Below are 16,617 nucleotides of genomic sequence, written 5' to 3' on the forward strand. Positions count from 1 at the left end.
AGAGGAGGCTCAGGGGAGACCTCATCACTCTCTCCAACTCCCTGAAAGGAGGTTGGAGCCAGGGGGGGGTTGGGCTCTTTTCCCAGGCAACTCTCAGCAAGACAAGAGGGCACAAGAGGTCTCAAGTTGTGCCAGGGGAGGTTTAGGTTGGACATGAGAAAGAATTTCTTTCTGGAGAGGGTGATCAGCCATTGGAATGGGCTGCCCAGGGAAGGGGTGGATTCTCCATCCCTGGAGATATTTCAAAAGAGCCTGGATGTGGCACTCAGTGCCATGGGCTGGGAACCACGGGGGGAGTGGAGCAAGGGTTGGACTTGATGAGCTCTGAGGTCCCTTCCAACCCAGCCCATTCTAGGATTCTGTGATTCTGTGAAATCCTCTCTATGGGAACAGCTGAGCAGGCAACGTTTTGGAAACTCTGAGCCACACTGGGAATTTCTCACAGCAGAACAGTGTCAGCTGGCAAGGGCACAGAAAGGAAACCCATCCCTGCAGCCCTACGGACGGCAGCAAAATTCATGGCATGGATGCAGCAAGCAACAAAAAAATGCTTATGACAGCTCAGCTTGAGCTGATTTCCATACAGAGAGGCTGCTCCATGCATTTTGGACACGTTGGTAACCACAGAATCCTTCTTGCCTCCTGCTTTCACTTTATTTCAGGTCATGTTCTACGTTTTCTTTGTAAGGACTGGAGCCTGTAAAACTAGAGAGGCCCTGGAGAAGTCTGAACCTGACTTCACTCTGCCATGGAAGACAGGGACGTGTCTCAAACTGCTGCTCTTCAGCATTCTCTACATGCAGGTACCTGCTGTTGTTTGTCCTCATCCACATTCAGACATTCCCACACAGAAAGCCAGAGCAGAACCATCTCAAACTGGAAAAACAAAACCATTTGTGGAGACTGTACAGTCAAATATTCATCCAGGAACTGCCTGATGCAGCAGTGGAGACCTTGCTGCACTCTGAAATTATTTCTTGTCCAGCTCCTTACCACAGACACTGAGGATTTCCTTCAGCAAAGGACTGATTTGTGACAAGAAAAAAAAGAATACAGTTGGGTTGGGGTTTTTTGTTTTTTTTTTTGCATTTGCTTTATATAAAAATATCATTCTGTGACTCCTGGTTCTTCAAAAGCAAATGCAAGGTCCAGTTGTTAATCTCTGAAAGTTTCATTGCTGGACATCTGGACTATGCTGAGATTTCTTTGGCCTCTATTAAACTCAGAAAAAGGCATTCTTCATTTCTTAAAAATTTATAACTTAGGGGAAAAAAGCAAGCTTATCAGTTGCCTTTAATTACTTCTCAAATGCCTTAATTTGTCATTTCTATAGCTTTTAACTCCTGTGTAGTAACATATCTACTAAACAAAACAGTTTATCAAGCTGTGTTTGAGAAGCCTCCTGCTTCTCTTGCAATTTCAAATACTCCTTGTAAATCTCATGATGGATAGGTACAGCTTAGGACACTTTCCAGTGTCCTAAAAAATGAATATCATCATCAGAGGAGGAAGATTCTCACATTCACTGACATGAAATCACATGTCTCCACACCACTAAAAATTGTTTTAACAAGTCAGCTGAATTACACAAATTTAAACTTTTCTAGTCCTTCTGGTTTAGCTGGATGAAATGCAAACATAACCATAATTCTGAAAAATATGACCCAGAGCTGAAAGTGGTGGGTTTTGTTTTTCATTTCCCTGTTGCCCTGAACTGGAAATCAGTTTGTATATTAATGGGCACTGCAATAATTGCCTCTGTGTGTTAATAAAAGTGATTTTCTGTAAGAAGCACCCTATACAAAAGGACTCCTCTTTGTTCAGTGTATTAATGGGTACATAATTTGCTCTGAAAAAATGTTTTCTTGTCTCTTTATGTATTTATGGCCTAACTAGCTCATACACTACTCAGACAGGAAACATCCTGACGTGAGAAATCCAAGCACGTTCTTAGACAATCAGGTGGATTTGTCAATCTTGGAGCCCAGGAATCAAGACCCAGGAGCCTCAAGGAGCAAATTACAGAAGGAAAACCTTGCACGTGTTTCAAATATCCAGAAAGATAATCCCAGAGCACCCGGTGACACCCAGGGAGGTTGGGTGCTCCTCTCCACACTGGCACTCTCTGCTCCAGCTGGCAGGGGGCCAGGCACTCACTGCGCTGGCATTTGTTGGTCGGGAGGGAAAGAGGGGAAAACTTGGTTTAAATATAACCCAGCAGCCTCCAGCAGAAAGTTTGGCTGAGAAGCAGAGTGGGACGAGCAGCCTGTTGAATCAGCACTGCCCTTCCCTCTGACTCTGCACGCCGCGGGACGCTTTTAGCTCCCCGAGTGCTAAAACTGAAGTAGGAAAATCCGCCAGGATCCGTTAAAGCAGCTCTGTTTACAGGCGTGTATTAAAAGGGAAAACATGTTGTGATTAAACACAACAGCTGTCAGTGCTCTGAGGTGTTACAAGCATGAGACTATTTAAAGACAATGCCTGGCGCCGTCTGTTTTACTGCCAGGGAGCCAGGAAAAGCTTGGGTTCTGAAGCACTGACTGCAGCTTTATGTTCATGGCAGCCCCGGAGATGTTTTGTGGCAGAGAAGGTAACAGAGGTGACTTTTGGTGGCAATGAATACTCTCAGCTGAAGAATTTACACCAGTAAAACAGCCAGGATGTACAGAATCAGCTGATGTCACTGCCTGCTCGTGGCTTTAATGATCCCGGCCTTAAATTAATTACCAGGTCAGGTTCAGGCAGGCAAAAGTACCCAGAAAGTGCATTTCTGATGTACCTTCAGGTGTGTAACACGGGATTTACAAGCTTTAAGTCTTCAGATGGGAGACCCCAGCCCTTCCTCCCAGCCCTGAGCTGCCAGAGATTCACCAGAACCCGTGGGACCAAGTCACAGAATCCTTCCTGTTGGACAAGACACCAAAGCTCATCAAGTCCAACCAGCACCACATCCTGCAGTGCCACATCTCCATGTTACCTGAACACCTCCAGGGATGGTGACTCCACCACTTCTCTGGACATTGATGTCCCTTGTTGATGATGGGCCTCCATTTACATGCCAAGCCTCCATATTTATTTGCCAAACCTACATATTTATTTGCCAAACCTACACATTTGCCAAACCTACACATTTATTTGCCAAACCTACACATTTATTTGCCAAACCTACACATTTATTTGCCAAACCTACACATTTATATGCCAAACCTACACATTTATTTGCCAAACCTACACATTTATTTGCCAAACCTACACATTTATTTGCCAAACCTGCACATTTATTTGCCAAACCTGCACATTTATTTGCCACACCTCCATATTTATATGCCAAACCTACACATTTATTTGCCAAACCTACACATTTATATGCCAAACCTACACATTTATTTGCCAAACCTCTATATTTATATGCCAAACCTCCATATTTATATGCCAAACCTACACATTTATTTGCCAAACCTACACATTTATATGCCAAACCTTTATATTTATATGCCAAACCTACACATTTATTTGCCAAACCTACACATTTGCCAAACCTACACATTTATTTGCCAAACCTACACATTTGCCAAACCTACACATTTGCCAAACCTACACATTTGCCAAACCTACACATTTATTTGCCAAACTTACACATTTATATGCCACACCTCCATATTTATATGCCAAACCTACACATTTATTTGCCAAACCTTTATATTTATATGCCAAACCTACACATTGATATGCCACACCTCCATATTTATATGCCAAACCTCCATATTTATTTGCCAAACCTACACATTTATTTGCCAAACCTACACATTTGCCAAACCTACACATTTGCCAAACCTACACATTTATATGCCACACCTCTATATTTATATGCCAAACCTACACATTTATTTGCCAAACCTACACATTTATATGCCAAACCTACACATTTATTTGCCAAACCTCTATATTTATATGCCAAACCTCCATATTTATATGCCAAACCTACACATTTCTATGCCAAGCCTCCCCAGCTATATTCTCAGCCTACACATTTATATTCCAAGCCCACAAAATGTTCTTTGAGAGGGCAGATGGGATGCTCAAGGAGAATTTGCTGCACTGGGCTGTGGCCCATCTTGCCCCCTCTCCTGTTGCTGGAGCAGTGTTGGGATTTCACACTCACTCAGAGCCTTCCACAGCAAACAGAGCTGGCACACAGGGTCCCAGGACAGGGACACGGTGCTATGAGAAGAATTCATGAGATGCAAATGACACAGCAGGGAAATGCAAAGCAGGGACTGTCTGTGGAAGCCCCACGTGAAGTCTGATGGACCTGGCTCTCTCCAGCTCTGCAGCAGCAGATGCTCTTACAACCATCCACAAATGCACTGGGATCATTCCTGTGTGTGGCAGAAAGCAAGTGGGGACAAAGAAATTCCAGTTGTCAAGCCCTCTCTTGCTTTTGTGCCTGCTTTCATCACCCTTAAGGCCAAGAACCTGCAGTTACCTGAGAAGCCAGATTCTGTTTGAAAGGATGGGTATTTCCAAGCCTCCCCTTCACAGGAACAGCTTTGAGAACATGAACTCTAAAGGCTCCAAAGAAAAAAAAAAAATAAAAAAAGAAAAAAACGTGGAGCTTGCCCACATCTGTATCCACCAAAAGGCAAAAGCAAAGCATCCCACACGATTCAAACAGATTTCACATCTCCCAGGACAGCAACACTGAGAGGTAGAGAACCAAGGGGGGGGATTTAAAAAGATGAACTCAGACTTTCAAAAATGAAACCGAGTGTTGCTGACAGAGCCACCACATCCCGGCCCCCGTGCCAAACACCCAACACCCACAGTCTGGTCCTACAAGTGTTTTTTTTTAATTTCCTCAGCTGACTTCAGCTTTCTAGCAGTCAAACATCCAGCTTGGCTCATCCTAGACTCCCTCAGCAGATACCTTCAGAGGCTGATTCAACCCCCCCTGAAACAGTTAACCAGGAGAAGACCTTCTGAGATGCCTCCCCATCCTCCTGACTGCCTCCCACTAGATGGAGAACTTTAAAACAAAACCTGAGGTGAGACAGAATTAATCTTAAACTGACCAAAAAGCAAACTCACACAGAAAGTCAAACAGCAAAGAAAGATCCTCTCACTTTGAGAATTTAAGGTTTATATTTTGAGACTGATTTTTTCTTCCTTTTTTTTTTTTTTAAATTTTATTTTATTACTCTTTTATTCTCAACTTATTTGTAACCAAGACAAAGAGTTGAAAAGTCTGGGCAGAAGCAGATGAAAAATGCTGTCAGTAACAAGTGAATCCGAATCTGAGCATGGTCAGTTTAAGGAGATTCCAAGCCCAAAAGCATAAAGTACGTTTAAAAAAAAAAAATATTTATTCCACTTTGCTCTTTAATTGGTAAGATTTGCTTCTTTCAATAGCAAAACCAAAAAAAGACTCTAGAGTAGTATCTAAGTCAAAGAATGGAAAGATTTAATCAGACTGCAGGAACTCACGCTTGAAATAGGCACATACACAAAATCCTGCTTTAACAGGAGATGAGTCTCGTTTCACAACATACTTTATTCAAAACAAACAGGAGAAACCAAGTCAACAATAGACGGCAGACGCTTAAAAATAGGTCTCATTGCAATTTTCGCTCGTTTCTAAGACCAACAAGCAAGCAAACGCTGAGATTTCAAAGCCCTGGCGAACTAAAGGGATGAACTGGAGCTGAAACCAAACCCTCACCCCCCCAGTAAGCCCAAGAGAAGTGTCTGGGAGGGGAAGGGAGGCAGCACAAGAGTTCTGCAAGCTGCTTAAGGAGAAGGCGGAGGGGCCGGCCGGCCCGTGGCCCCTCTTCCCAACTCTCACCGGGCAACTTGGGAGCTCCCCCCGCCGCGGGAGGGGGTGGGGACGGAGCCCGCCGGGCTCTGGAGCAGCGTTCGGTTTGTTCCGAACCGAACCTGATGGTCGGAGCCGGGACTTAAAGGAAGAAAACAACCCGGGGAGAAGTTGGTTACGGCGGGAGGGACGCGGTCTTTCCGGAACCCAGAGGGCGGTTCGGGTTCCCGTTCCCCGGGCCGGCCGCGCTCCGGGCGGGGCCCACGGGCAGAGGCACCGGACGCGGTGAGGGGGGGTGGGAGGGAAGGAGGGAGGGTGGTGCCGCCTCCCCCGCTCCGCCCGGCCGCGACGCCGCTCCCAACTTTCCGGGGAAGGCGCGGGGGAGCCCTCTCAGCCCCGGGAGGCACCCGGGAGGGCAGCGGAGCTCAGGAAAAACCTTCCGAGGCACGAAGCCCGCGGCCGGGACGGGGGGGAAGGCAGGGCCGGGCCGGGGCGAGGGGCCACGTCCTCTACCGACCCCGACGGGGGCCGCGAAGGCCTCGCTTCCCCTTCCCCCCCCCCCCTTCTCCCCCCATCCGCCCCGTTGCGGGCCCCCTCAGCGGGCGGGACCCCCGCGGCAACCCCCCCCCTCCATCCCCCCTTCTCCCCCTCCTCCCCCCTCTGCGGGGCGCCGTGCCCCCGCTCACCTGCCCTCCCCGCCGGGCGCCGCGGGCTGCGCTGGGCTCCGGCCGCCGGGGCCGCGCGTTGCTCCCGTTGGCAAGTAACAGTCTCCAGGGCTACGGTCACTATGGCGCCTGGCGCCGGGTCTCGAGGCAACTGTTGCTACCCTCTCCCGTCACGTCACCGCCAGGCCCCGCCCACCCCGCCGCCGAGAGGCGCCGCTGATTGGACGAAACGCTGTCAGTCTGAAAGAAAGGCGGGACCGGGCGGGGCTGGGCCAATGGCGGCGGGGAAGGGGCGGGGCGGAGAGTTGGCGCGCGCTTTGGCGCTTCAGAGCGGGGCGGGCCCGGCAGTGAGGGAAGGGGGGGGGTGAGGGGGGGGGGGAACGGGACCGGGACGTGGAGGAGCTGGGGGGGGACGGGGCGGGGATGGGTCCTGAGCGGGCGTCCTGGGGGCTCAGCGCTTCGGTGTGGAAACACACAAGACAGAGTTAAAGAAAAAAGTTTCATTTTTTTCCTCAGCGAAATGTTAGGATTTGACGGGAAATATGAAAAAGTCTTCCCGTGGGCTCCTGGGGGGGAGGCACAAACCCGGCCCGCGCACGGGAGGGCTCCGGGTTCCTCCGAGTCCCCGCTGGTTTCTTCCTACCTGAGCTGCCACTTCCCCGTGACATCAAACCGTTTCCATAGCGACCGGCTGTGAAGTCACAACCAACAAAGGGGGAAGGGAGGGAGGGAGGGGGAGGGATGGGAGCTGAGGGAGAAACAGCGGCCGGGGGGTCCCGGGTAAAGGCAAATTTTAGGAATATTTTAGTGAATCGCCGCACAGAATCCTTCCGGATGGGTCCAGCCTCCTCCTGCCCACCCCGGTGCCGGTGGAAGGGGGCACGGGCAGCGCTGGGAGTGGGGTTGGGGCGTGCGGTGGATTTAGGGACAGAAGCGGCAACAGCATCCCAAATGTTCCCTCTAAGAGCAGCTCCTTCCCCCGGGAGCATCCGCTGCGGGTTTTAAAGAACGGGCCAGGTCTGCAAAGTGCTGGGCTGCAGGAGCCAGGGGGGTTTCTGGTGAGCTGGGGGTATGGAGTGAGTCTGAGGAGATGTCTGCCAGCTGGGAGGGTGGGAAGGTGGAACTGGGGGTGGGAAGGTGGAACTGGGAGTGGGAAGGTGGAACTGGGGGTTTTTTTGTGTTGGTGGGTCAGAGAAAATGAAGCCTAAACAGTAGTGTCTGGACTCAGAGCATTGGAAAGCAGCAGAACTCTTCCCCCCTTCAGTGAACACCCCACAACACCCGCAGTGAGGATCGGTGCCTCCTGGCACTGGTTCAGGCTGGAAATTCCCCAGATTTCAGATGGAGTTTCCTTGAAATCCCTTCCCCGAGTGACCAGAAGAGACCCAAAAGCTCGAGTGAGATGAAGAAAGAAGGGGATTTGAAGCCTTAGGCCTCACATTTCCAGGCTGGACCCGGCCTCACCAGTGCCAGGTTTAGCACCCACAGGATAAAATCTATCCATAGGGATGGCCTTTACTCCTTTGGTTTTTGGGGAAAACCAACCTTGCTGTAGTGGGCTGGGCATCACAAATTCTGCCCCTGGGATGCCCTTTTGGATAGATTCCTATAATAACAAATCATCATACATAAAACTTTCCAGGTAATTAAAGCAACTCCCTTGGGAATTAATATTAAACAGCTGCAAAAGCCACCTCATCCCTGTCTTTTTGTGAAGAATGGTCACATTCTCTGGTTTTCTGGCATTTCATGCAGGCTCAGCTTTGTGTCTGTCCCAATGAGAGAGTGAAGGAAACACTGGCACTGCAATTAATGGGAGATTTTTCTCTTTTTCAAATCACATTTTTTTTAAATGTGAAAAATTTAAAAGCATTTGAAAGCAAAGGTGGTCCCACTGTTCAACTTCTAAGAGGTTTTTCTTGGATGGTGATGATGAGCCTGGTTATGGCTTGCTGGTTAACTACAGCTTTGCTCCTAAAGAAGAAATTATGGATGGAGGGATGTGTCCTGCCTTTTCTTGTAGGTCCCATCAACACAATAAAACACAAAAAACCCACAACCTCCCAGCTTTGAAGCTGGTCTGACCCACCTAAGGTTGACCCAATCCTATATCCCAGGCATTTCTCTTCAGTTAAAAGTGATGCTAGAACTGAGGTGACCATGACACTCGAATTAATCACAGAAGGAGGTGCTCTGCTCCCCACATTCTCTCCTGTTTATAATTTTGGCAATGAAGTCCATCAGGAAAACCATCAGGAAAACCATCAGGAAAACCATCAGGAAAACCAACACATGCTCTAGGTCAGTCCCAGTTCTTCTCTCTTATTTTTGAAGGCAGGTGATGCCAAGGAAAGCAACATTTTTTAGAAAGCTTTACAGAATCCTTGTGTTTGTGGGGTTTTGTTTGGCACCCCCCTCCCTCCCAGTTAAACCCAGCAGCATCACCACGTGCATGTTTCAATTGCTGCAAAAAAATCCCCATCAGGCACCTGAAGATTTCAAGGCTCACCTCGCTGACACACGATGAAAAAGCTTTTATGATGTATTTTTTCTGTAACGTTTTCTGAAAAATATGTCCCAGCCTAAGCCAAGGAAGTGTGTGGAATTTGTACCCATGGAGACTCCAATAACAGAGCCAGCTCCAAACACTGCAGGATTATTCTTTTTCTTACCTAACATCTCGGGCAAGGAGTTACTGGAAAAGGGAGAGAAGGAGAAAGTGACTGAGTGAGGCAACATGAACTGGAGAGACTGGACTTGCTGGTTGGCTTTTGGTCTGTCTGCAGATTTGGGGTTGATCTCCCTGCACTGGATATGTTACTACAAGAGTTATACTGGAAAACTCCAAGGTCTGGGCACCAAGAACACGTCGGGTGAGATTTTTAAGAAGCTCTAGAGAAGAATAAGTCACTCTCTAAAGGGGTTGTAGCCAAGGATGTTTTAAAAAAATCAAATTTTACATCAGTGTGTCATTGCTTAATAAAGAGTAAAATAGAGAACAGAGATGGGATGGTTTTGGAGAAGTCATCTAATGCACATAAACAATGGGGAGGACAGTTTAATATTATTTTTTTTTTAATAGCTCTTTCTGATGTGTTTAAAGGTTGTTCTCATTTCTGCCCTCAGTCCCTTGTTCTCAAAATTAAACAACCCTCTGCTTTTTTCTGTTAGAAAAACCCAGGCCTTTCCTACAGAAATAGTTCTTTTTGATCTCACAGTGCTGTGGTTTCTTGCTCCTGCTTCAGCACCCTGCTTTGCATTTGCCCATACTGAATGGCATCATTTTTATTTTGAGTTGTCACTCAAATTTACCAAAGAGCTTCATGAAATCCTCCAGAAGTGCCTGCTTAGCATCACCTGCAACGTGGTGCTGCAGATCTGTTATCACTTGCTTTTTTAGGGCACTATTTTCCACTGCATGACAGCTGCACCTCTGCAAAATTAATGTAAAGCAGATTTGGATGAAACCCAAAGCAGAGGTTCCTTGTCTTGCAATGTCCTGAAATTCTTGTTAATGCCAAGCATTTAACCTTTGATAAAATCCTATAAATTTTGGCCCATTCCCTCCTGGGAATCTTGGGAGTCCCTTTAATTAGGGACCTGTTGTCATTTCTTGGCTTTATTTTGTCCTTGTTTCTTTTCAAGGCTCATCCCTCTCATCCTGTTCAGTATCAGAGTGGTCAGGAGGAATGAGCCTTATTTGAGAGAGGTGCTGTTAAAAAAAGAGAAAAAAATTATCCTGCTAGAACAGAAGTTTTGCTGCAGCTGTAAGAGATACCCACAGGAGGGCACATTCCTCAAACAAACTGGAATTACAGGAAAAAACCCAGTCCTGCTCATCGGATCAGCTTGACTTGATCTCTAGAGGGAAATTTTAACATAAACTTTGGACTTTGGATGGAAGCAAATTCCCTGCAGGGGCAGTGGGATCCTGATAAATTTCATGTTTATCTGTGAAAAAGTACTGTGGTTTCAGTTGTTGAGAATGAATCTTTAAATGAAGCTATTCCCTTGAATTATTGAAAAAATGAAAAAATTCTCAGATGATTCAAACCAAACCATAAAAACCTGCTTTGGGGGTGATTTTTTCCTTTAAAAAAAAGAAAAAAAAAGAAAAAAAAAAGAAATTTGCTCGAGTCCAGCCAGTTTTTACCAGGGAAATCCCTCTTGTTACACACCTACCAACCACACAGCTCCTTCCTACTTGTGCCAAGCTCCTCCCTGGCCATGCTGCTGAGTTTTACTGCTGAGTGATCCCAGTGGCCCTGTTTTAAAGCATAAGGAGCCTCACCTGGGGCTCTCTGTGCCCACTCTCCCACAGCATCATCCTCTGCACACCAAGAAGCCTGTCTAGGGTGGGATAATGGAGTTCCTGTTAATATAGCAGCAATAAAACTTAACTTCACAACTATGTCAAATTCTGCTGCAGGTGGGACAGGTTCTGGTGTTGCAGGGAGCTGCTCCAGGGAAGCACTTGAGAACAGGATAAAATCTCCCCCCTCCCTGCTCCTAAGGAAACTTCTTCAGAGAGCAAACTGAAGGGATGACTCTGCCCTGCATGGAGCTGCAATGCTCCTCGAGCCCTGGAGAGCATCAGTAATGCTGGGTGAAAGCCTCCTCCAACCACAGCCCCAGGACTGCTTCCTTTGGCATCAAACATTTCTGAATGTGCTGCTGGCCAGACAACAACCCTCTTCTGTGCTTTTGGCTGGGCTTAAGAGGATAAATCTGTCGAGTGTGGTTGTGCCAGGGCTGTGCTGGAATTTCCCAGTACATGTCCTCCTCAGTCCATGGGGCTCCTCAGTAGGACAATGGAATCCAGGCTCTGGCTGCTCCAGTGGCACAGGGTCCTCTGCCCCAGCCTTGCCCAGCCTGAAAGCAAAGAGGTGAGTTCTGAAGATGAGAAAAAGAGGAAAAGGCCTTCAGCCCTTCCCTTGCCCTTTCTTCTTCATTCCTTGGGTGGCAGCAAGTATTGCAGCAGTCCTGGCACAGGCATCCTGGCTTGCTCTTGCTCTTTTGATGAAGTGGACTTTGAAGAGATCACCCTTCTCAACCTGATGTCTGCCCCCTAACAAGTTTTTAGCACCACTAAAAACTCTCATGCTCTCTGCCCCCCCTGGAAATTTCCTTTCAGCTGGACTGAGCAGTTCTCTGGAGTGTTATCTGTTTGGTTTGGTTTGGAAATTCCACAATATACCCTGGGTATGGTCATGGAAGAAGCAGTGCATGGAAGTTTCTGTGTGCCCCTCCCTGCAGGGGGCTGGGGCCTCCTCAGCTCCCAGGAGCTGGAGGCAGCTTGGATGTAACTGGAGGTAGAGATAGAACTGAATCAGCAGAGCTTGTGTCAACACAGCTTCAGCACGGGGGAAACCTCTGTGCAATGAAACTGGGGGGCTGAGCAGCCCTGGTGTAAGGTTTCAATGAAAGTTCTGTGTAATGCACAACTTCTGGGTGTAGCAAGTTCAAATGGGTCTCTCCCTGCCTCCCAGATAACCAGGGGCACCAACAACCAGGAGGAGGGGCAGAGTAACCAACAGCCTGGACAAGGTCAGCAAGCATAGGGCTGGGGTTATGTGATGGGATCACCAAATGAACACAAGAGGTTGAGTGGTGTTCCCCTCAGCACCTGCATGGGAGCAAAGAAGTGTTTGCAAGGCACCATGGTGGAGAAATCCCCAAAATCCTGTCTAGAAGTCAAGTTGCTGGGGTGTCCCTCTGAAGTGCAGCTGTGCTGGCAGCATGGGGAATAAAGGTGAGGGGCTGGAGAGGTGCAGGTGAGATCATGGAGATGTGGTGGGAGGGATCCTGTGAGCAGAGTGCTGCACCAAGAGGATCCAGGATCTCCAGGAAGGAGCTCAGCTGGGGCTGGGTGTGGATGAAAGGTGGCTTTGCAGAAGGTGTTTGTTGCAGGTGAGCTGAGCAGGAGGAACAAGCAGCTGAGGACCTCTACAGACAGTGAGGAGCAACCTCATCTTCACAGCTCCTGGTCCTCATGGTGGACTTCAGCTGTCCTGAGAAGCAGGGAACAAACAATCCAGAAGGTTCCTTGAGATCATCATGGATGGTACCTGCTAGGGGAGAGGCCAAGGAGGACCTAGTTTATACTTCCACATTTAGTCAGTCCTCTGGATTGCAGAAAAAAAAAACCCAAACTCCAGGCACAATCCCCTCATGTCCAAACTGTTACTACCACTACTTCCAAAAAAACCCCACTGTGAGCACCAAAAGAAAAAAAAAAAAAAAGTCCCATTTTGGGGTTCTTTTCTCTAGTTAGTATTAGGAACAGACAAATTCTGGCTGGAGATGTTACATCTTCATCAGTTTGCTCTCTTCTAATAGGAAGAGTTACTTCCCCCACCTCTCTCCTGGCACAGCAACATTTGTGACCACTTCCAGTCTGCAGCCATGTAAAATCAGTCCCACACCACCCATTTCTGGGGTGAAATGAGGCTGTTTGCCTCCCAGATACAGATGTGCTGGTGGAAAGATCACTGCCCTCAACTCACACCACTTTCTCCTGCGTTTTGGAGGTGAACGTGACCAGCAAAGAAGCAGGGAAATGATCACTGAAACTCCTATCAGGCAAAACATTTAGAAAAGCTTTCATTTAGAGAAGCTGTTTGCATGATCTCAGCTGTAGCAGTTGCTTTTGCCTGCAAGAATTTAGCAAACCTTTTTGCACCAGCAGATCTCCAGGGCTGATAATCAGCAGGCACGGGCAGTGGCTGGGGATGAGACCTTCACTCATCTGGGGGTCCTGGCAGTGATGGGATCTGCTCCTTCAGACACCTCCTCTGCACCCAGGGAGGTGAGAGGAGCTGCTGGGTGTCTGTGCCTGCTGGGAGAGGGATCAGAGCAAACAGCTGCAGCTGTAATTCAGGGAAGTGTGGCTGAGACTTCAAGGCTTTGGTGGAGGGGCTGTAGTGAACTGCCAGCTCTGTCCTCACCTTTCCATTCCAGCTGTCTGCCAAAAGCAATCACCTGCCCAGCAGTGCCAAGAGAACAGCACCAGTGCTTTTGCTCTGAGGTGGAATTATTCTGCAAACCAAAATAACAAAAAGAGAAAAACAAACCCTGGGAAGACAACCACTTTCCATCTGCCCATCTTGTGAACGTCAGGTCACTTCTTCTGTCCTGGACTGGGACAAAAAGTTGGAGTCCTGTGGAAGCTTGGAATGTCAATATTAAACAGAAGGGTTCAACTTGTTTGGGGAGGTTCAACACACTCCTGACTGCGAGCATTTGAAAGTTCTGTAACTTTGTTACTACAGTGATCTCAGGTTTAAAATCCCCAGGAAAATATTAAGTAGCCCTGCAGATTATTAACATTTCAAACTGGATTACAGGGGCAGAGCTCTTGCACCACACTCCAACCACAGCCAAGCACCCTCAGCACCCTCTCTGCTTGAGCTGCCCCCCAGCACAGACTCTCCCTGGACTCTGCCCACTCAAGTGGTGGCAAACGTGTCCCTGTCTCTAGCTCTGGTTACACATTTCTTGGTTTCAACACAGATTAAATGAGGGGGACAGGCAGGGCACAGCCTTCTGCTTTGGGCTGGACCTGCCCTGTACACATTGTGACACCAGAGACACAAAGCCCCTTGCTTTGGGAGCAATCCCTCTGTCCTCCTCCTGCAACAGCAAGAGAAAAGATGTAACTCTGTTTGTTTATTGAAATTATTAAGATGCAGTTGGGTTCTTTCCTGAGCTGCTGGGAACAACTTTCTGCATGTAACTTCTGCAGGAATCTGACTTTGGAGCAAGTGGCTTCCCATCCTGTTCCATTCCAGAAGTGGAATTGCAGTTTGGTTTTAGATTTGAAGTTCAGAGAATAGAGGCAAGATCTCCAGGGAGTGATGACATCTAGCATCAAACTAGAACTATTTTATAGGCTAGAAATTCTCATTCTCCACTGCTTTTCATGCTTTGAAAGTGCATATGCCAGATGCTCTGCTTGGCATCTTGTGTAAAACAATGGACAGCTTTGCCCATGCTGCATTGTTTCAAAACCCACTGGTGTGCAGGTCTTAATGTGCATTAAAAACATAAAAATACCTTTGAGCCTGTGACAGAAATGGAAAATACTCTTTGCTCCAGTTTTATTTCTGAGAACAAAAGAGCAGAAGTGTTGGTATTATAGAGGCAGATAAAGGAGAGTTATCAGCTGGTGTGCTCTGCTGAAGCCTGCTTGGCTCCCAGTGGAGTGATGTTGATTTGTGATAGCTGAGTTAGATATGAATCTAGAACTTAATTTGCTGTGGGACTTTAGTCTCTGGGTGTGTTTTTTCCTGGTGTGTGTGTGTGGCTTTTTTGGGTTTTGCTTTGTTGTGTTGGTTTGGGGTTTTTTTTTCTCCCAGAGAGACTTACACCTATTTGCTGTAGGCCCTTTCACATGACAGAAAGATGTTGCAAGTCCTTGGTGGGAAGGGAAACACAACCTGGCTGAGTTTAGAAAGGGCTGTGCTATCAACAGCCTCTCCTGTCTGCCTCCCTTTCTTGTTACCACGTGTTTAGCAGCACATTTTCTCAGTGCATTCAGTTCTCCTCTTGTTGAGCTTCATGTGGAAGTTGCTGGGATCCTGCACTGCCCTCCCCCCCCCACCCCTTTATCTTTCATGTCAATGTCCTGAGGGGTGACAACATCTGGGGTTGGGTGACTTGCTACCAGTGACTCTGGAGCTGGAAATTTGTGAGCATGATCAGGGGAATGCTGGCCCAGAATAGCTTCAGATCCAGTGCCAGGGCTGGAGGTGAAGGGTGATGAAAGTGCAATGTTGTATAAGCTGGTTTGGGTCATTTAAGTGGGTGAATGTCCCACATGGGGAATATTAAGATGAAAAAGAAATTTATTTCCACTATTTCTGTATACACAGTTGAATAAAGAGGTGTCTACAGCTGTCTGAAGAGATGATTCTTTGCCTGAGGTAGGAAAGAACTTGCAAATGGAATTTCTTCTGTTTCACCAGATGGGTGACATTCTGTAGGTCACAGAAAAGCTGTGGCCAAGGGGAAGAACCCAGCACTCAGCTGCCAACCTGCACCTCACTGACAAAATCCCCCCTGTCAGGAAGCAGTGTGGCCTCTGGACACCAGCATTTCTGACCACATCTGGGTGATCTGACCTGCACAACCCCAAAGTACCATAACCCAAATCTGCATTTATCCTGGGCCTTGTCAAGGCACTTACCCCACTGCTCTTGTCTCATGAGGGGACACCTCTCCATGGCATCTTCCTCTGAGTTAACTCTTCTGCTGCAGCATGTCAAACACCTGCAGATGTCAAGGGAGAAACAGGAAGGCATCAGGGAATCATTTAGGTTGGAAAAAGAGTGTTAAGACTGAGTCCAACACAGCTGCTCCTGCAGAGCTGTGCTGATTGGCATCAGATGAGAAATTGGCCTTTAGTCCCTCTGAAGTCCCAGAGACTGAAAACATTTCCACAGACAGTAGATACTACTGTACTTCTCTCTCCTCCCCATAGCCAACAGATGCAGGGCTAAGACATGTATTTAACATTTTTTTAAATTACTTTTCCCCCACATCATGTCAGTATATGTAACTAATCTGGTCGCACTTTTCATGGGAGGCAGTGACTGGAAAAAGTGACACCTAAAAAGCCTTCCCAGCCTTTCCTGGCCTGGCCAGCTGTGCTAAAATTCACCCCAGGTGAGTGATTCAGTGCTGTGTTCATGTTTCCTGGAGCTCTTGGCTCACCCTGCTCTAGGTGCCTGGTGAGAAAGTGAGAAACCTGGGACTCCACTCAAAGAATCATTCAAATTGGAAAAGACCTCTAAGATCACCAAGTCCAGCTGCCAACCCAACACCCCCAGCCAACCCAAGGTGCCACACGTGGGTTTTGAACACCTCCAGGGGTGGTGACTCCATCCTTTCCCCGGGCAGTCTGTTCCAACACTTGACCACTCTTTCAGTAAAGAAACTTTCCCTAATATCCAATCTAAACCTCACCTGGTTTAACCTGAGGTCATTAATTGCTAGTAAATACTTGACAAAGGGTGCAGTCACTTGGGTGCTTTTGCTACCTCCAGCTTAACAGCCCTGTGTTTATTTATAAAGGGCTGGGCCTGCAACCACCAACCAACATAAAAATTTATTGTCATTACACCAAGACACCAGCTGACC

The 16,617-nt window shown here is 47.7% G+C and overlaps 1 protein-coding gene and 1 long non-coding RNA gene across 8 annotated transcripts in view; both read right to left on the reverse strand.

Moving 5' to 3' along the window:
• RFX2 (regulatory factor X2) overlaps positions 1-6,640 on the reverse strand; it is a 66,997-nt gene extending 60,357 nt beyond the window's left edge. For 4 of the 7 annotated variants that reach the window (XM_071728208.1, XM_071728206.1, XM_071728203.1 and 1 more), the window contains exon 1: positions 6,499-6,640. The gene's annotated coding sequence lies outside the window, so the exon portion shown is untranslated. The remainder of the gene's footprint in view (positions 1-6,498) is intronic. The other 3 variants (XM_071728205.1, XM_071728201.1, XM_071728200.1) reach the window with 3 other exon arrangements.
• A 7,919-nt stretch (positions 6,641-14,559) lies between these two features.
• On the reverse strand, positions 14,560-16,533 carry LOC139788129 (uncharacterized). Its single transcript, XR_011722774.1, has 3 exons — positions 16,481-16,533; positions 15,665-15,747; positions 14,560-15,473 (listed from the first exon to the last, which is right to left on the reverse strand). It is a non-coding gene; the product is annotated as an uncharacterized lncRNA (long non-coding RNA).
• Between the last annotated feature and the right edge of the window lie 84 nt (positions 16,534-16,617).

Source organism: Heliangelus exortis, chromosome 28 (genome assembly GCF_036169615.1).
Source record: "Heliangelus exortis chromosome 28, bHelExo1.hap1, whole genome shotgun sequence".
Classification (NCBI taxonomy): Eukaryota; Metazoa; Chordata; class Aves; order Apodiformes; family Trochilidae; genus Heliangelus; species Heliangelus exortis.